Source organism: Cherax quadricarinatus, chromosome 97, assembly GCF_038502225.1.
Source record: "Cherax quadricarinatus isolate ZL_2023a chromosome 97, ASM3850222v1, whole genome shotgun sequence".
NCBI lineage: Eukaryota > Metazoa > Arthropoda > Malacostraca > Decapoda > Parastacidae > Cherax > Cherax quadricarinatus.
The window spans coordinates 5306653-5329152 of record NC_091388.1 but is presented as its reverse complement, the minus strand read 5'-3'; the positions used below and the strand labels follow the sequence as shown (position 1 = coordinate 5329152).

The following is a 22500-nucleotide window of genomic DNA, read 5'->3' as shown; positions in this document are numbered from 1 at the left end:
TACCAGCTATTATTATTACCCTGTACCAGCTATTATTATTATTACCCTGTACCAGCTATTATTACTACCCTGTACCAGCTATTATTATTACCCTGTACCAGTTATTATTATTACCCTGTACCAGTTATTATTATTACCCTGCACCAGCTATTATTGTTACCCTGTACCAGCTATTATTATTACCCTGTACCAGCTATTATTATTACCCTGTACCAGCTATTATTATTACCCTGTACCATCTATTATTATTACCCTGTATCAGCTATTCTTATTATTACCCTGTACCTGCTATTATTATTACCCTGTACCAGCATTATTATTACACTGTACCAGCATTATTATTACACTGTACCAGCATTATTATTACACTGTACCAGCATTATTATTACACTGTACCTGCTATTATTATTACCCTGTACCAGCATTATTATTACACTGTACCAGCATTATTATTACACTGTACCAGCATTATTATTACACTGTACCTATTATTATTACCCTGTACCAGCATTATTATTACACTGTACCAGCATTATTATTACACTGTACCAGCATTATTATTACACTGTACCAGCATTATTATTACACTGTACCAGCCATTATTATTACACTGTACCAGCATTATTATTACACTGTACCAGCATTATTATTACACTGTACCAGCCATTTTATTATTACACTGTACCAGCATTATTATTACACTGTACCAGCATTATTATTACACTGTACCAGCCATTATTATTACACTGTACCAGCATTATTATTACACTGTACCAACATTATTATTACACTGTACCAGCATTATTATTACACTGTACCAGCATTATTATTACACTGTACCAGCATTATTATTACACTGTACCAGCATTATTATTACACTGTACCAGCATTATTATTACCCTGTACCAGCCATTATTATTACACTGTACCAGCCATTATTATTACACTGTACCAGCCATTATTATTACACTGTACCAGCATTATTATTACACTGTACCAGCATTATTATTACACTGTACCAGCATTATTATTACACTGTACCAGCTATTATTATTACACTGTACCAGCCATTATTATTACACTGTACCAGCATTATTATTACACTGTACCAGCATTATTATTACACTGTACCAGCTATTATTATTACACTGTACCAGCATTATTATTACACTGTAATAGCATTATTATTACACTGTACCAGCCATTATTATTACACTGTACCAGCATTATTATTACACTGTACCAGCCATTATTATTACACTGTACCAGCATTATTATTACACTGTACCAGCCATTATTATTACACTGTACCAGCATTATTATTACACTGTACCAGCATTATTATTACACTGTACCAGCATTATTACACTGTACCAGCCATTATTATTACCCTGTACCAGCATTATTATTACACTGTACCAGCATTATTATTACACTGTATCAGCATTATTATTACACTGTACCAGCATTATTATTACACTGTACCAGCATTATTATTACACTGTACCAGCATTATTATTACACTGTACCAGCTATTATTATTACACTGTACCAGCATTATTATTACACTGTACCAGCATTATTATTACACTGTACCAGCCATTATTATTACACTGTACCAGCATTATTATTACACTGTACCAGCCATTATTATTACACTGTACCAGCATTATTATTACACTGTACCAGCCATTATTATTACACTGTACCAGCATTATAATTACACTGTACCAGCATTATTATTACACTGCACCAGCATTATTACACTGTACCAGCCATTATTATTACCCTGTACCAGCATTATTATTACACTGTACCAGCATTATTATTACACTGTATCAGCATTATTATTACACTGTACCAGCATTATTATTACACTATACCAGCATTATTATTACACTGTATCAGCATTATTATTACACTGTACCAGCATTATTATTACACTGTACCAGCATTATTATTACACTGTACCAGCATTATTATTACACTGTACCAGCATTATTATTACACTGTACCAGCCATTATTATTACACTGTACCAGCATTATTATTACACTGTACCAGCATTATTATTACACTGTACCAGCATTATTATTACACTGTACATTATTATTACAGCATTATTATTACACTGTACCAGCATTATTATTACACTGTACCAGCATTATTATTACACTGTACCAGCCATTATTATTACAGTTACCAGCATTATTATTACACTGTTCCAGCATTATTATTACACTGTACCAGCATTATTATTACACTGTACCAGCATTATTATTACACTGTACCAGCATTATTATTACACTGTACCAGCATTATTATTACACTGTACCAGCATTATTATTACACTGTACCAGCCATTATTATTACACTGTACCAGCATTATTATTACACTGTACCAGCATTATTATTACACTGTACCAGCATTATTATTACACTGTACCAGCATTATTATTACACTGTACCAGCATTATTATTACACTGTACCAGCCATTATTATTACACTGTACCAGCATTATTATTACACTGTACCAGCCATTATTATTACACTGTACCAGCCATTATTATTACACTGTACCAGCATTATTATTACACTGTACCAGCCATTATTATTACACTGTACCAGCCATTATTATTACACTGTACCAGCATTATTATTACACTGTACCAGCATTATTATTACACTGTACCAGCATTATTACACTGTACCAGCCATTATTATTACACTGTACCAGCATTATTATTACACTGTACCAGCCATTATTATTACACTGTACCAGCCATTATTATTACACTGTACCAGCATTATTATTACACTGTACCAGCATTATTATTACACTGTACCAGCATTATTATTACACTGTACCAGCCATTATTATTACACTGTACCAGCCATTATTATTACACTGTACCAGCATTATTATTACACTGTACCAGCCATTATTATTACACTGTACCAGCCATTATTATTACACTGTACCAGCATTATTATTACACTGTACCAGCCATTATTATTACACTGTACCAGCATTATTATTACACTGTACCAGCATTATTATTACACTGTACCAGCATTATTATTACACTGTACCAGTTATATACACTGAGAGGTCACGTGACTTCCCTTTAAACGACCTTTAATTTGGCGGAGGCGCCAAAATTGCCTTTTTTAATTTGACGAAGGCGCCAAAAGGTTTTTTTTTTTTTTTTTTTTTGCGTTTCTACACTTTTGCAATTTATCGCCATTTATAAAAGGCTCTTCAGTTGATAAGTGTTAAAAAGAGTAAAAGGCTTGGCCTTTTTTGGGCATTATTTTGTGTAGTTTGTCTAGGTGATTTATGTTATTTTAGGTGATTTTTATTTAGGTTATCTGTTATGGGTTATTTACCTGTTATTTTTGGTTATTTACCTGGTATTACGGTTCACGTGTGGTAGATGTGGTTAATGATGGTTGATGTGGGTGTTAGTGATGGCTGTTGATGTTAATGATGGTTGATGTGGTTGTTAGTGATGGTGGTTGATGTTGTTAGTGATGGTGGTTGATGTTGTTAGTGATGGTGGTTGATGTTAGTGATGGTGGTTGATGTGGGTGTTAGTAATGGTGGTTGATGTTAATGATGGTTGATGTGGTTGTTAGTGATGGTGGTTGATGTTAATGATGGTGGTTGATGTTAATGATGGTTGATGTGGTTGTTAGTGATGGTTGATGTTAATGATGGTTGATGTGGTTGTTAGTGATGGTGGTTGATGTTAGTGATGGCGGTTGATGTTAATGATGGTTGATGTGGTTGTTAGTGATGGTGGTTGATGTTAGTGATGGTGGTTGATGTTAATAATGGTTGATGTGGTTGTTAGTGATGGTGGTTGATGTTAGTGATGGTGGTTGATGTTAATGGTGGTTGATGTGGTTGTTAGTGATGGTGGTTGATGTTAATGATGGTTGATGTGGTTGTTAGTGATGGTGGTTGATGTTGTTAGTGATGGTGGTTGATGTTAATGATGGTTGATGTGGTTGTTAGTGTTGGTGGTTGATGTTAGTGATGGTGGTTGATGTTAATGATGGTTGATGTGGTTGTTAGTGATGGTGGTTGATGTTGTTAGTGATGGTGGTTGATGTTAATGATGGTTGATGTGGTTGTTAGTGATGGTGGTTGATGTTAGTGATGGTGGTTGATGTTGTTAGTGATGGTGGTTGATGTTAATGATGGTTGATGTGGTTGTTAGTGATGGTTGATGTTGTTAGTGATGGTGGTTGATGTTAATGATGGTTGATGTGGTTGTTAGTGATGGTGGTTGATGTTAGTGATGGTGGTTGATGTTAATGATGGTTGATGTGGGTGTTAGTAATGGTGGTTGATGTTAATGATGGTTGATGTGGTTGTTAGTGATGGTGGTTGATGTTAGTGATGGTGGTTGATGTTAATGATGGTTGATGTGGTTGTTAGTGATGGTGGTTGATGTTAATGATGGTTGATGTGGTTGTTAGTGATGGTGGTTGATGTTAGTGATGGTGGTTGATGTTAATGATGGTTGATGTGGTTGTTAGTAATGGTGGTTGATGTTAATGATGGTTGATGTGGTTGTTAGTGATGGTGGTTGATGTTGTTAGTGATGGTGGTTGATGTTAATGATGGTTGATGTGGTTGTTAGTGATGGTGGTTGATGTTAATGATGGTTGATGTGGTTGTTAGTGATGGTGGTTGATGTTGTTAGTGATGGTGGTTGATGTTAATGATGGTTGATGTGGTTGTTAGTAATGGTGGTTGATGTTAATGATGGTTGATGTGGTTGTTAGTGATGGTGGTTGATGTTGTTAGTGATGGTGGTTGATGGTTGATGTGGTTGTTAGTGATGGTGGTTGATGTTGTTAGTGATGGTGGTTGATGTTAATGATGGTTGATGTGGGTGTTAGTAATGGTGGTTGATGTTAATGATGGTTGATGTTAATGATGGTTGATGTGGTTGTTAGTGATGGTTGATGTTGTTAGTGATGGTTGATGTTAATGATGGTTGATGTGGTTGTTAGTGATGGTGGTTGATGTTAATGATGGTTGATGTGGTTGTTAGTGATGGTGGTTGATGTTAATGATGGTTGATGTGGTTGTTAGTGATGGTTGATGTTAATGATGGTTGATGTGGTTGTTAGTGATGGTGGTTTATGTTAATGATGGTTGATGTGGTTGTTAGTGATGGTGGTTGATGTTAATGATGGTTGATGTGGGTGTTAGTGATGGTTGATGTTAATGATGGTTGATGTGGTTGTTAGTGATGGTGGTTAATAATAATGATGGTTGATGTGGTTGTTAGTGATGGTGGTTGATGTTGTTAGTGATGGTGGTTGATGTTGTTAGTGATGGTTGATGTTAGTGATGGTGGTTGATGTTAATGATGGTTGATGTGGTTGTTAGTGATGGTGGTTGATGTTAATGATGGTTGATGTGGTTGTTAGTGATGGTGGTTGATGTTAATGATGGTTGATGTGGTTGTTAGTGATGGTGGTTGATGTTAATGATGGTTGATGTGGTTGTTAATGATGGTGGTTGATGTTAGTGATGGCGGTTGATGTTAATGATGGTTGATGTGGGTGTTAGTGATGGTGGTTGATGTTAATGATGGTTGATGTGGTTGTTAGTGATGGTGGTTGATGTTAATGATGGTTGATGTGGTTAGTGATGGTGGTTGATGTTAATGATGGTTGATGTGGTTGTTATTGATGGTGGTTGATGTTAATGATGGTTGATGTGGTTAGTGATGGTTGATGTTAGTGATGGCAGTTGATGTTAATGATGGTTGATGTGGGTGTTAGTGATGGTGGTTGATGTTAATGATGGTTGATGTGGTTGTTAGTGATGGTGGTTGATGTTAATGATGGTTGATGTGGATGTTAGTGATGGTGGTTGATGTTAGTGATGGTGGTTGATGTTAATGATGGTTGATGTGGTTGTTAGTGATGGTGGTTGATGTTAATGATGGTTGATGTGGTTGTTAGTGATGGTGGTTGATGTTAGTGATGGCGGTTGATGTTAATGATGGTTGATGTGGTTGTTAGTGATGGTGGTTGATGTTAATGATGGTTGATGTGGTTGTTAGTGATGGTGGTTGATGTTAATGATGGTTGATGTGGTTGTTAGTGATGGTTGATGTTGTTAGTGATGGTGGTTGATGTTAATGAGGGTTGATGTTGTTAGTGATGGTGGTTGATGTTAGTGATGGTGGTTGATGTTAATGATGGTTGATGTGGTTAGTGATGGTGGTTGATGTTAATGATGGTTGATGTAGTGATGGTGGTTGATGTGGTTGTTAGTGATGGTGGTTGATGTTGTTAGTGATGGTTGATGTTAATGATGGTTGATGTGGTTGTTAGTGATGGTTTATGTTGTTAGTGATGGTGGTTGATGTTAATGATGGTTGATGTAGTGATGCTGGTTGATGTTAATGATGGTTGATGTGGTTGTTAGTGATGGTGGTTGATGTTAATGATGGTTGATGTAGTGATGGTTGATGTTAATGATGGTTGATGTAGTGATGGTTGATGTGGTTGTTAGTGATGGTGGTTGATGTTAATGATGGTTGATGATGATGGTTGATGTTAATGACGGTTGATGTAGTGATGGTGGTTGATGTTAGTGATGGTTGATGTTAATGATGGTTGATGTAGTTGTTAGTGATGGTTGATGTTAATGATGGTTGATGTGGTTAGTGATGGTTGATGTTAATGGTGGTTGATGTTGTTGTTAGTGATGGTGGCTGATGTGGTTGTTTGTGATGATGGTTGATGTTGTTAGTGATGGTGGTTGATGTGGTTGTTAGTGATGGTTGATGATGTGGTTGTTAGTGATGGTGGTTGATGTTAATGATGGTTGATGTAGTGATGGTGGTTGATAATGATGGTTGATGTGGTTGTTAGTGATGGTTGATGTTAATGGTGGTTGATGTGGTTAGTGATGGTTGATGTTGTTAGTGATGGTTGATGTTGATGTGGTTATTAGTGATGGTGGTTGATGTTAATGATGGTTGATGTGATGGTGGTTGATAATGATGGTTGATGTTAGTGTTGGTGGTTGATGTTAATGATGGTTGATGTGGTTGTTAGTGATGGTGGTTGATGTTAATGATGGTTGATGTGGTTAGTGATGGCTGATGTGGTTGTTAGTGATAGTGGTTGATGTTAATGATGGTTGATGTTAATGATGGTTGAAGTGGTTGTTAGTGATGGTGGTTGATGTTAATGATGGTTGATGTGGTTGTTAGTGATGGTTGATGTTAATGATGGCTGATGTGGTTGTTAGTGATGGTTGATGTGGTTGTTAGTGATGGTGGTTGATGTTAATGATGGTTGAAGTGGTTGTTAGTCATGGTGGTTGGTGTTAATGATGGTTGATGTGGTTGTTACTGATGGTTGATAATGATGGTTGATGTGGTTGTTAGTGATGGTGGTTGATGTTAATGATGGTTGATGTGGTTGTTAGTGATGGTTGATGTTAATGGTGGTTGATGTGGTTGTTAGTGATGGTTGATGTTAATGATGGTTGATGTGGTTGTTAGTGATGGTTGATGTTAATGATGGTTGAGGTGGTTGTTAGTGATGGTTGATGTTAATGATGGTTGATGTGGTTGTTAGTGATGGTTGATGTTAATGATGGTTGAGGTGGTTGTTAGTGATGGTTGATGTTAATGATGGTTGAGGTGGTTGTTAGTGATGGTTGATGTTAATGATGGTTGATGTGGTTGTTAGTGATGGTGGTTGATGTGGTTGTTAGTGATGGTTGATGTTAATGATGGTTGAGGCAGTTGTTAGTGATGGTTGATAGTGGTGGTTGATGTGGTTGTTAGTGATTGATGGTAGTGGTGGTTGATATTAGTGGTGTGGTTGATAGTGATGGTGGCTGATAGTGGTGGATGTTGTTAGTGATGGTTGATGTGGTTGTTAGTGATGGTTGATGTTGTTAGTGATGGTTGAAGTTAGTGATGGTGGTTGAGGTTAGTGGTGTGGTTGATGTGGTTAGTGATGGTTGATGTTAGTGGTAGTTGATGTGGTTGTCAGTGATGGTTGATATTAGTGGTAGTTGATGTGGTCAGTGTTGGTGGTTGTTAGTGGTAGTTGATGTGGTTGTTAGTGATGGTTTATGTTAGTGGTAGTTGATGTGGTTGTCATTGGTGGTTGATGTTAGTGGTAGTTGATGTGGTTGTTAGTGATGGTAGTTGATGTTAGTGGTAGTTGATGTGGTTCAGTGATGGTTGATGTTAGTGGTAGTTGATGTGGTTGTCATTGGTGGTTGATGTTAGTGGTAGTTGATGTGGTTGTCAGTGATTGATGTTAGTGGTAGTTGATGTGGTTGTCAATGATGGTGGTTGATAGTGGTAGTTGATGTGGGTGTCAGTGATTGTGGTTGTTAGTGGTAGTTGATGTGGTTCGTGATGGTTGATGTTAGTGGTAGTTGATGTGGTCAGTGATGGTGGTTGATAGTGGTAGTTGATGTGGGTGTCAGTGATTGTGGTTGATGTTAGTGGTAGTTGATGTGGTTTTGATGGTTGATGTTAGTGGTGATGTGGTTGCTAGTGATGGTTGATGTTAGTGGTAGTTGATGTGGTTGTTAGTGATGGTTGATGTTAGTGGTAGTTGATGTGGTTGTCAGTGATGGTGGTTGATGTTAGTGGTAGTGATCAGTGATGGTGGTTGATGTTAGTGGTAGTTGGTGTGGTTGTCAGTGATGGTTGATGTTAGTGGTAGTTGATGTGGTTGTTAGTGATGGTTGATGCTAGTGGTAGTTGATGTGGTTGTTAGTGATGGTGGTTGATGTTAGTGGAAGTTGTGGTTGTTAGTGATGGTTGATGTTAGTGATGGTAGTTGACGTTAGTAGTCAGGCCCCTCATATAACAGTTAAAGCTTCAAGAGCCTATACCTGGTGGAACACTGTCCTGGTGGAACACTGGAACACTGTCCTGGTGGAACACTGTCCTGGTGGAACACTGGAACACTGTCCTGGTGCAACACTGTCCTGGTGGAACACTGGAACACTGTCCTGGTGCAACACTGGAACACTGTCCTAGTAGAACACTGTCCTGGTGGAACACTGTTTTTGTGGAACACTGTTCTGGTGGAACACTGGAACACTGTCCTGGTGGAACACTGTCCCAGTGGAACACTGTCCTGGTGGAACACTCTTCTGGTGGAACACTGGAACACTGTCCTAGTGGAACACTGTCCTAGTGGAACACTGGAACACTGTCCTGGTGGAACACTGGAACACTGTCCTGGTGGAACACTGTCCTAGTGGAACACTGTCCTGGTGGAACACTGCAACACTGTCCTGGTGGAACACTGTCCTAGTGGAACACTGTCCTGGTGGAACACTGCAACACTGTCCTGGTGGAACACTGTCCTGGTGGAACACTGTCCTGGTGGAACACTGTCCTGGTGGAACACTGTCCTGGTGGAACACCGTCCTAGTGGAACACTGTCCTAGTGGGACACTGTCCTAGTGGAACACTGTCCTAGTGGAACACTGGAACACTGTCCTGGTGGAGCACTGTCCTGGTGGAACACTGTCCTGGTGGAACACTGTCCTAGTGGAACACTCTCCTGGTGGAACACTGCAACACTGTCCTGGTGGAACACTGTCCTAGTGGAACACTGTCCTGGTGGAACACTGCAACACTGTCCTGGTGGAATACTGTCCTGGTGGAACACTGTCCTAGTGGAACACTGTCCTGGTGGAACACTGCAACACTGTCCTGGTGGAACACTGTCCTGGTGGAACACTGTCCTAGTGGAACACTGTCCTGGTGGAACACTGTCCTAGTGGAACACTGTCCTGGTGGAACACTGTCCTAGTGGAACACTGTCCTGGTGGAACACTGTCCTGGTGGAACACTGGAACACTGTCCTGGTGGAACACTGGAACACTGTCCTGGTGGAACACTGGAACACTGTCCTGGTGGAGCACTGTCCTGGTGGAACACTGTCCTAGTGGAACACTGTCCTGGTGGAACACTGTCCTGGTGGAACACTGGAACACTGTCCTGGTGGAACGCTGGAACACTGTCCTGGTGGAGCACTGTCCTGGTGGAACACTGTCCTGGTGGAACACTGGAACACTGTCCTGGTGGAACACTGGAACACTGTCCTGGTGGAACGCTGGAACACTGTCCTGGTGGAGCACTGTCCTGGTGGAGCACTGTCCTGGTGGAACACTGTCCTGGTGGAACACTGGAACACTGTCCTGGTGGAGCACTGTCCTGGTGGAACACTGTCCTAGTGGAACACTGTCCTGGTGGAACACTGTCCTGGTGGAACACTGGAACACTGTCCTGGTGGAATGCTGGAACACTGTCCTGGTGGAACACTGTCCTGGTGGAACACTGCAACACTGTCCTGGTGGAATACTGTCCTGGTGGAACACTGCAACACTGTCCTGGTGGAACACTGCAACACTGTCCTGGTGGAACACTGGAACACTGTCCTGGTGGAACGCTGGAACACTGTCCTGGTGGAGCACTGTCCTGGTGGAACACTGTCCTGGTGGAACACTGGAACACTGTCCTGGTGGAGCACTGTCCTGGTAGAGCACTGTCCTGGTGGAACACTGTCCTGGTGGAACACTGGAACACTGTCCTGGTGGAACACTGTCCTGGTGGAACACTGCAACACTGTCCTGGTGGAACACTGGAACACTGTCCTGGTGGAACACTGTCCTGGTGGAACACTGCAACACTGTCCTGGTGGAACACTGGAACACTGTCCTGGTGGAACGCTGGAACACTGTCCTGGTGGAGCACTGTCCTGGTGGAACACTGTCCTGGTGGAGCACTGTCCTGGTGGAACACTGGAACACTGTCCTGGTGGAACACTGGAACACTGTCCTGGTGGAGCACTGTCCTGGTGGAACACTGTCCTGGTGGAACACTGGAACACTGTCCTGGTAGAGCACTGTCCTGGTGGAACACTGTCCTGGTGGAACACTGTCCTGGTGGAACACTGCAACACTGTCCTGGTGGAATACTGTCCTGGTGGAACACTGTCCTGGTGGAACACTGGAACACTGTCCTGGTGGAACGCTGCAACACTGTCCTGGTGGAGTACTGCCCTTGTGTAAGTGGTAATTATCTTCAACATTTTAATCGAGAATGGTGTTAACTAAAATGAAAGACATAAGGAGAAAATAGGGTAAGGTTACTTGTCCCTCCAAAATTCCAAGTTTTAAATATTACGTACATGGCGTGATCTTGTGACATTGTACGATATTCAGGAGAAAAAGGCACAATACTGTACCTGGATTAGGTAATAGTCCAAATTTGACCAGTACATCGTCGTAATTTTCTTACTCCTCTATGCAGGTTATTTGTGTGTTATTGAAGACTTTGTAGAGGTAGAAGAAATTAATTGATATGTATTTAGTTGAGAAAACTGCAATTAAATCTTTAAGATACTTCTGTAGCACCCGGGTGTTTTTGTTGATGAATAAGACATATGTATAACACCTGGGTGTCTTCATTGATGAATAAGACACATGTACAACACCTGGGTGTCTTTATTGATGAATAAGACACATGTACAACACCTGGGTGTGTTTACTGATGAATAAGACACATGTACAACACCTGGGTGTCTTTATTGATGAATAAGACACATGTACAACACCTGGGTGTCTTTATTGATGAATAAGACACATGTACAACACCTGGGTGTCTTTATTGATGAATAAGACACATGTACAACACCTGGGTGTCTATTGATGAATAAGACACATGTACAACAGCTGGGTGTCTTTATTGATGAATAAGACACATGTACAACACCTGGGTGTCTTTATTGATGAATAAGACACATGTACAACACCTGGGCGTTTTTATTGATGAATAAGACACATGTACAACACCTGGGTGTCTTTATTGATGAATAAGACACATGTATAACACCTGGGTGTCTTTATTGATGAATAAGACACATGTATAACACCTATGTGTCTTTATTGATGAATAAGACACATGTACAACACCTGGGTGTCTTTATTGATGAATAAGACATATGTACAACACCTGGGTGTCTTTATTGATGAATAAGACACATGTACAACACCTGGGCGTCTTTATTGATGAATAAGACACATGTACAACACCTATGTGTCTTTATTGATGAATAAGACACATGTACAACACCTGGGTGTCTTTATTGATGAATAAGACACATGTACAACACCTGGGTGTCTTTATTGATGAATAAGACACATGTACAACACCTATGTGTCTTTATTGATGAATAAGACACATGTACAACACCTGGGTGTCTTTATTGATGAATAAGATACCTGTACAACACCTGGGTGTCTTTATTGATGAATAAGACACATATACAACACCTGGGTGTCTTTATTGATGAATAAGACACATGTACAACACCTGGGCGTCTTTATTGATGAATAAGACACATGTACAACACCTATGTGTCTTTATTGATGAATAAGACACATGTACAACACCTGGGTGTCTTTATTGATGAATAAGACATATGTATAACACCTGGGCGTCTTTATTGATGAATAAGACACATGTACAACACCTATGTGTCTTTATTGATGAATAAGACACATGTACAACACCTGGGTGTCTTTATTGATGAATAAGATACATGTACAACACCTGGGTGTCTTTATTGATGAATAAGATACCTGTACAACACCTAGGTGTCTTTATTGATGAATAAGACACATGTACAACACCTGGGTGTCTTTATTGATGAATAAGACACATGTACAACACCTGGGTGCCTTTATTGATGAATAAGACACATGTACAACACCTAGGTGTCTTTATTGATGAATAAGACACATGTACAACACCTGGGAGTCTTTATTGATGAATAAGACACATGTACAACACCTGGGCGTCTTCATTGACGAATAAGACATATGTATAACACCTGGGTGTCTTTATTGATGAATAAGAAACGTGTACAACACCTGGGTGTCTTTATTGATGAATAAGACACATGTACAACACCTATGTGTCTTTATTGATGAATAAGACACATGTATAACACCTAGGTGTCTTTATTGATGAATAAGACACATGTACAACACCTATGTGTCTTTATTGATGAATAAGACACATGTACAACACCTAGGTGTCTTTATTGATGAATAAGACACATGTACAACACTTAGGTGTCTTTATTGATGAATAAGACACATGTACAACACCTAGGTGTCTTTATTGATGAATAAGACACATGTACAACACCTAGGTGTCTTTATTGATGAATAAGACACATGTACAACACCTATGTGTCTTTATTGATGAATAAGACACATGTACAACACCTATGTGTCTTTATTGATGAATAAGACACATGTACAACACCTGGGTGTCTTTATTGATGAATAAGACACATGTACAACACCTGGGTGTCTTTATTGATGAATAAGATACCTGTACAACACCTAGGTGTCTTTATTGATGAATAAGACACATGTACAACACCTGGGTGTCTTTATTGATGAATAAGACACATGTACAACACCTGGGCGTCTTCATTGACGAATAAGACATATGTATAACACCTGGGTGTCTTTATTGATGAATAAGAAACGTGTACAACACCTGGGTGTCTTTATTGATGAATAAGACACATGTACAACACCTATGTGTCTTTATTGATGAATAAGACACATGTACAACACCTGGGTGTCTTTATTGATGAATAAGACACATGTACAACACCTGGGTGTTTTTATTGATGAATAAGACACATGTACAACACCTGGGTGTCTTTATTGATGAATAAGACACATGTACAACACCTAGGTGTCTTTATTGATGAATAAGACACATGTACAACACATGGGTGTCTTTATTGATGAATAAGACACATGTACAACACCTGGGTGTCTTTATTGATGAATAAGACACATGTACAACACCTGGGTGTCTTTATTGATGAATAAGACACATGTACAACACCTGGGTGTCTTTATTGATGAATAAGACACATGTACAACACCTGGGTGTCTTTATTGATGAATAAGACATGTACAACACCTGGGAGTCTTTATTGATGAATAAGACACATGTACAACACCTGGGTGTCTTTATTGATGAATAAGATACATGTACAACACCTGGGTGTCTTTATTGATGAATAAGATACCTGTACAACACCTAGGTGTCTTTATTGATGAATAAGACACATGTACAACACCTGGGTGTCTTTATTGATGAATAAGACACATGTACAACACCTGGGTGCCTTTATTGATGAATAAGACACATGTACAACACCTAGGTGTCTTTATTGATGAATAAGACACATGTACAACACCTGGGTGTCTTTATTGATGAATAAGACACATGTACAACACCTGGGCGTCTTCATTGACGAATAAGACATATGTATAACACCTGGGTGTCTTTATTGATGAATAAGAAACGTGTACAACACCTGGGTGTCTTTATTGATAAGACACATGTACAACACCTATGTGTCTTTATTGATGAATAAGACACATGTATAACACCTAGGTGTCTTTATTGATGAATAAGACACATGTACAACACCTATGTGTCTTTATTGATGAATAAGACACATGTACAACACCTAGGTGTCTTTATTGATGAATAAGACACATGTACAACACCTAGGTGTCTTTATTGATGAATAAGACACATGTACAACACCTAGGTGTCTTTATTGATGAATAAGACACATGTACAACACCTAGGTGTCTTTATTGATGAATAAGACACATGTACAACACCTATGTGTCTTTATTGATGAATAAGACACGTGTACAACACCTATGTGTCTTTATTGATGAATAAGACACATGTACAACACCTGGGTGTCTTTATTGATGAATAAGACACATGTACAACACCTGGGTGTCTTTATTGATGAATAAGATACCTGTACAACACCTAGGTGTCTTTATTGATGAATAAGACACATGTACAACACCTGGGTGTCTTTATTGATGAATAAGACACATGTACAACACCTGGGCGTCTTCATTGACGAATAAGACATATGTATAACACCTGGGTGTCTTTATTGATGAATAAGAAACGTGTACAACACCTGGGTGTCTTTATTGATGAATAAGACACATGTACAACACCTATGTGTCTTTATTGATGAATAAGACACATGTACAACACCTGGGTGTCTTTATTGATGAATAAGACACATGTACAACACCTGGGTGTTTTTATTGATGAATAAGACACATGTACAACACCTGGGTGCCTTTATTGATGAATAAGACACATGTACAACACCTAGGTGTCTTTATTGATGAATAAGACACATGTACAACACATGGGTGTCTTTATTGATGAATAAGACACATGTACAACACCTGGGTGTCTTTATTGATGAATAAGACACATGTACAAAACCTGGGTGTCTTTATTGATGAATAAGACGGATAAAGACCCTCAGGTTTTGCACAAGTGTCTACTCTCTGAACTTGTCAGTAACATGTATCATTCATGTTAAGGCTACAAGTTCAACACAATACATTGTTCATACAGAAAGTGGTTCTCTGTACATTGTATCATGCTTAAATAAAAATTATGATTTTTATTATTGTTTATTATTATTATTACAGAATGTCCTCGACTTACAAACACATCGGGGACCTCCTGAATTGCATATAATATACATTATACAGGAAGTCTTGAAGTTACGAACACGTTGGGACCTGTATTGCGTATAATGTAATACAGGAAGTCTTGAAAGTTACGAACACGTTGGGACCTGTATTGCGTATAATATAATACAGGAAGTCTTGAACTTACGAACACGTTGGGACCTGTATTGCGTATAATATAATACAGGAAGTCTTGAAGTTACGAACACGTTGGGACCTGTATTGTGTATAATATAATACAGGAAGTCTTGAAGTTACGAACACGTTGGGACCTGTATTGCGTATAATATAATACAGGAAGTCTTGAACTTACGAACACGTTGGGAATTTCTGTATTGTGTATAATAGTATATAATAAAGATATACACAATAATGATATATATACAATAAAGATATACACAATAATGATATATACACAATAATGATAAAATGACATACACAAAACAGAAGATTCTCAACGTGTAAGTCGAGGACTTACTGAATAATTAGTATTTTTCAATATAGAAAAGAAGAGGTTGGTGGTAGTGTGCACAAGGTAAGGGCTTTGTAGTGCGCAGAAATATATTATTATTAATCCTAAGCAGGAGTTTTTCAGTATAGAAAAAATATAGGTTGGTGGTAGCAGTGCGCACTAGGTAAGGGCGTTGCATTGCGCAGGATATTCTCAGCTATGTTTGGGTCTGCTGTGTCATGTGATCGTATGCAAGGGCTGCGTCAGTTCCAAATCTTCTCTTATTTATAGACTGGCTCCTCTCTCTCTCACGTAAAAAAATAATCATTTAACTTTTGCGGTTCTCTTTTTAGTTGTAAGCCGTTTTTCAAGAATTTCAGGTGATTGTAATTCTTAGTAGTTTTGCTCTCATATTCCCATAAAAAATATCATTTATGTCTTTTTAAAAATTTCAGGATGGTTAAAATTGTCAGTAATGTTGAATTTCTTTTTATATAGGCCTACTCTGCCTTAAAAAATATCATTTAACTTTTGCTGTCCTACTTTTGTTTTGGTGTCAATATTAAGCAAAGTTAAGGCTTATTGTCGGGCCATGGTAAATCACAGAAACCAAACCTGTGGATACGGTGGTCCTACTGTATTTCTTTTCTTTTAACCTGTAAACGGTCCAAACGTATATATACGTTTTTACCGCTAGTGCCCCAAACGTATATATACGTTTTATTTGTCATACATTTAACATTGCCACGATAAGCCTGAGTCGCCTAGACATGAGAGAATGGGTGTGAGCACTCACTGTGCGCCATGTTAAAATAATTGGGGATGCCTGGGTACTGTATGCTCTTTTTTCCTATTAAAAAAAAACAATTTTTTTTTCTCTCAAAAAAGTTGGGGCACTACGGTAGAGAACGTATATATACGTTTGGACCGTTTACGGGTTAAGTATGTTCAAGTCTTTCTGCGTCGGTGCCGTAGTTCTACGCCACAAGCTCGGCTCACTCAGTTAAGCTGTGAGCTGTAAATTTGGGCCTAGATATAACAGAATGGATCTGTGTGGTGAATGTGCGCCATATAAAAAAAAAATTCTGCAGCACACAGTGCATAATGAGAAAAAACTGCGATCGTATTTTTTTGGCTTAAAACAGTGACTTTGTGGTGTATTTTTAGATGGTTTTAATGACTATATTCTCGGTTTATTGGTCTCTTTTGATAGAATGGAAGATATATTACAGAGATAGGGATAATTTTGATTGGTTTGAGGACTGAAAGTAGTATGAAATTGAGCTCAAAGTATTGGAAATGTTCCATTTTTGCTGATATTCCAAAGTAAACAAATCACGTAACTCATCCAATACGTGTCCAGTGGTGGATCTAATACACGTCTACTGGTGGGTCTAATATACGTCTACTGGTGGGTCTAATATGTGTCCACTGGTGGGTCTAATATGCATCCACTGGTGGGCCTAATATGCGTCCACTGGTGGGTCTAATATGCGTCCACTGGTGGGTCTAATATGCATCCACTGGTGGGTCTAATATGCGTCCACTGGTGGGTCTAATATGTGTCCACTGGTGGGTCTAATATGCGTCCACTGGTGGGTCTAATATGCATCCACTGGTGGGCCTAATATGCGTCCACTGGTGGGTCTAATATGCGTCCACTGGTGGGTCTAATATGCATCCACTGGTGGGCCTAATATGCGTCCACTGGTGGGTCTAATATGCGTCCACTGGTGGGTCTAATATGCGTCCACTGGTGGGTCTAATATGCGTCCACTGGTGGGTCTAATATGCGTCCACTGGTGGGTCTAATATGCGTCCACTGGTGGGTCTAATATGCGTCCACTGGTGGGTCTAATATGCATTCACTAATGTACTGACGTTAATTATACAATTATTACGATAATGCATAACAGTAAAGATTCTATTTTTTTGTGCGAATAAAAAATTCAGAATGGAAAGCAAGCGTAATGTAAGAAGGGCCTAAAGATGTGACTAATGAACAGAGAAAATGTTATTTTAGTGCCAGGAATGTCTGCATTGTTTATTATGGACCCTATTTTGAAATTGCAGTATTTTGAAATTTGTGTGGAATTGGCCAAATTACTAATTTCTGATCACTTTATTGGGTAGTTGAAATAGTTGACTTATTACCATGGTGGTCCTGGACTTACTAATCTTGTGGTCTTGGACTTATTACCATTGTGGTCCTGGACTTACTACCATTGTGGTCCTGGACTTATTACCATTGTGGTCCTGGACTTATTACCTTTGTGGTCCTGGACTTATTACTCTTGTGGTCCTGGACTTATTACCATTTTGGTCCTGGACTTATTACCATTGTGGTCCTGGACTTATTACCATTGTGGTCCTGGACTTATTACCATTGTAGTTCTGGACTTATTACCATTGTGGTCCTGGACTTATTACCATTGTGATCCTGGACTTATTACCATTGTGGTCCTGGACTTATTACCATTGTGGTCCTGGACTTATTACTCTTGTGGTCCTGGACTTATTACCATGGTGGTCCTGGACTTATTACTCTTGTGGTCCTGGACTTATTACCATTGTAGTCCTGGACTTATTACCATTGTGGTCCTGGACTTATTACCATTGTAGTCCTGGACTTATTACCATTTTGGTCATGGACTTATTACCATTGTGGTCCTGGACTTATTACCATTGTAGTCCTGGACTTATTACCATTGTGGTCCTGGACTTATTACCATTGTAGTCATGGACTTATTACCATTGTGGTCCTGGACTTATTACCATTGTAGTCCTGGACTTATTACCATGGTGGTCCTGGACTTATTACTCTTGTGGTCCTGGACTTATTACCATTGTAGTCCTGGACTTATTACCATTGTGGTCCTGGACTTATTACCATTGTAGTCCTGGACTTAATACCATTGTGGTCCTGGACTTAATACCATTGTGGTCCTGGACTTATTACCATTGTGGTCCTGGACTTATTACCATTGTGGTCCTGGACTTATTACCATTGTGGTCCTGGACTTATTACCATTGTAGTCCTGGACTTATTACCATTGTGGTCCTGGACTTATTACCATTGTGGTCCTGGACTTATTACCATTGTGGTCCTGGACTTATTACCATTGTGGTCCTGGACTTATTACCATGGTGGTCCTGGACTTATTACCATGGTGGTCCTGGACTTATTACCATTGTGGTCCTGGACTTATTACCATTGTGGTCCTGGACTTATTACCATTGTGGTCCTGGACTTATTACCATTGTAGTCCTGGACTTAATACCATTGTGGTCCTGGACTTAATACCATTGTGGTCCTGGACTTATTACCATTGTGGTCCTGGACTTATTACCATTGTGGTCCTGGACTTATTACCATTGTGGTCCTGGACTTATTACCATTGTAGTCCTGGACTTATTACCATTGTGGTCCTGGACTTATTACCATTGTGGTCCTGGACTTATTACCATTGTGGTCCTGGACTTATTACCATTGTGGTCCTGGACTTATTACCATGGTGGTCCTGGACTTATTACCATTGTGGTCCTGGACTTATTACCATTGTGGTCCTGGACTTATTACCATGGTGGTCCTGGACTTATTACTCTTGTGGTCCTGGACTTATTACCATTGTAATCCTGGACTTATTACCATTGTGGTCCTGGACTTATTACCATTTTGGTCCTGGACTTATTACCATGGTGGTCCTGGACTTATTACCATTTTGGTCCTGGACTTATTACTCTTGTAGTCCTGGACTTATTACCATTGTGGTCCTGGACTTATTACCATTTTGGTCCTGGACTTATTACCATGGTGGTCCTGGACTTATTACCATTTTGGTCCTGGACTTATTACTCTTGTAGTCCTGTACTTATTACCATTGTGGTCCTGGACTTATTACCATTGTGGTCCTGGACTTATTACCATGGTGGTCCTGGACTTACCATTGTAGTCCTGGACTTATTACCATTGTGGTCCTGGACTTATTACCATGGTGGTCCTGGACTTATTACCATTGTAGTCCTGGACTTATTACCATTGTAGTCCTGGACTTATTACCATTGTGGTCCTGGACTTATTACCATTGTAGTCCTGGACTTATTACCATTGTAGTCCTGGACTTATTACCATTGTAGTCCTGGACTTATTACTCTTGTAGTCCTGGACTTATTACCATTGTGGTCCTGGACTTATTACCATTTTGGTCCTGGACTTATTACCATGGTGGTCCTGGACTTATTACCATTTTGGTCCTGGACTTATTACTCTTGTAGTCCTGGACTTATTACCATTGTGGTCCTGGACTTATTACCATTGTGGTCCTGGACTTATTACCATGGTGGTCCTGGACTTATTACCATTGTAGTCCTGGACTTATTACCATTGTAGTCCTGGACTTATTACCATTGTAGTCCTGGACTTATTACCATTGTAGTTCTGGACTTATTACCATTGTAGTTCTGGACTTATTACCATTGTAGTTCTGGACTTATTACCATTGTGGTCCTGGACTTATTACCATTGTGGTCCTGGACTTATTACCATTGTGGTCCTGGACTTATTACCATTGTAGTTCTGGACTTATTACCAGTGAGGTCCTGGAATTATTTCCATTGTGATCTTATATAATGTGGAATAATTTATTCCTTGTATAAATAATATATACATCATAGAGAAGCTTCCAGGTGTACACGAGGATGTTAGGCAGTACTTTTTCAGGCTTAGTGTTATATATGGTATGTATTACTGAAGGAGGTGGTGGAGGCATGCAATATGTACACTTTTAAGTGTAAAGAACGAAAATGTACAATACCGTGACTGGAATGATAATTAATTCGCTCATAGAGACTCGTATTTCCAACCCAGGAAGAAGTGGAGTGTATGTTGAGGTAGGAGACACATGGAGTAACAGAAGCACCTCAGCTAGGCACATAAGGAAACTAGAAGAAGTGCAAAGGTTTGCGATGTTTTGGTCGAAATTTGGCCATTGATGAGTCACACTAACACGTGAAGGTGGGGGAGCCAGCATATGTGTGAGAGGAGGTCATGGATGGGACAGAGAAGAGGAAGAGAGGTTAGTAGTAGCAGTAGTAGTAGCAGTAGTAGTAGTAGTAGTTGATATGACTGGTAGTAGTAGTAATGAATATGACTGGTAGTAGTAGTAATGAATATGACTGGTAGTAGTAGTAATGAATATGACTGGTAGTAGTAGTAATGAATATGACTGGTAGTAGTAGTAATGAATATGACTGGTAGTAGTAGTAATGAATATGACTGGTAGTAGTAGTAATGAATATGACTGGTAGTAGTAGTAATGAATATGACTGGTAGTAGTAGTAATGAATATGACTGGTAGTAGTGGTAGTGGATATGACTAATCCGGCAATCAGTTATCCGGTTCCATCAATAATCCGGGACTAATTTCGGCTAGCATAATTTCATCATAATACTAACTCAAAATTGTGCAGATAGCTGTAAATCCACAGCAGCAAGGCAGTGGATTAGAAAGCAGTGATGAAAATTAGGAAAATGTAGCAGATAATCTCTATTGATAGGTTAATTAAGTATACAGTGGACCCCCGCTTTACGATCAGCTCCCAATGCGACCAGTTATGTAAGTGTATTTATGTAAGTTCGTTTGTACGTGTATGACTTAAGAAATCGTAATGACACGATTGCAAACAAATCATACCCCCGGCCGGGATTGAACCCGCGGTCATAGAGTCTCAAAACTCCAGCCCGTCGCGTTAGCCACTAGACCAGCTGGTCTAGTGGCTAACGCGACGGGCTGGAGTTTTGAGACTCTATGACCGCGGGTTCAATCCCGGCCGGGGGTATGATTTGTACGTGTATGTTTGGGGGTCTGAAATGGACTAACCTAATTCACAATATTCCTTATGGGAACAAATTCGTTCAGTAATGGCACCTGAACATAATTCTGGAATGAAATAATATCGTAAGCCGGGGGTCCACTGTATTCTAACCTAACCACTCCGTAATCTGGCACACTGCAGGTCCCAATAATGCCGGATTAGTGATGGCCGACCTGTAGTAGTGAATATAATTGGTAGTAGTAGTGGTAGTGGATATGACTGATAGTAGTGGTAGTGAATATGACTGGTAGTAGTAGTAGTGAATATGACTGGTAGTAGTAGTGAATATGACTAGTAGTAGTAGTAGTGAATATGACTGGTAGTAGTGGTAGTGAATATGACTGGTAGTAGTAGTAGTAATAGCAAATATGACTGGTAGTAGTGGTAGTAGATATGACTGGTAGTAGTAGTAGTGAATATGACTGGTAGTAGTGGTAGTGGATATGACTGGTAGTAGTAGTAGAAGTGAATATGACTGGTAGTAGTAGTAGTAATAGCAAATATGACTGGTAGTAGTGGTAGTAGA

At 39.4% G+C, this 22500-nt stretch overlaps 1 protein-coding gene across 6 annotated transcripts in view; it reads left to right on the top strand.

The window, feature by feature from the left end:
• LOC128704952 (histone acetyltransferase KAT6A-like) overlaps positions 1-22500 on the top strand; it is a 152135-nt gene that overhangs the window by 12405 nt on the left and 117230 nt on the right. Inside the window, exon 2 of one of the 6 annotated variants that reach the window (XM_070105178.1) lies at positions 20968-21175. The exons of the other annotated variants lie outside the window; for them this stretch is intronic. The gene's annotated coding sequence lies outside the window, so the exon portion shown is untranslated. The remainder of the gene's footprint in view (positions 1-20967; positions 21176-22500) is intronic. 6 annotated transcript variants of the gene reach the window in all.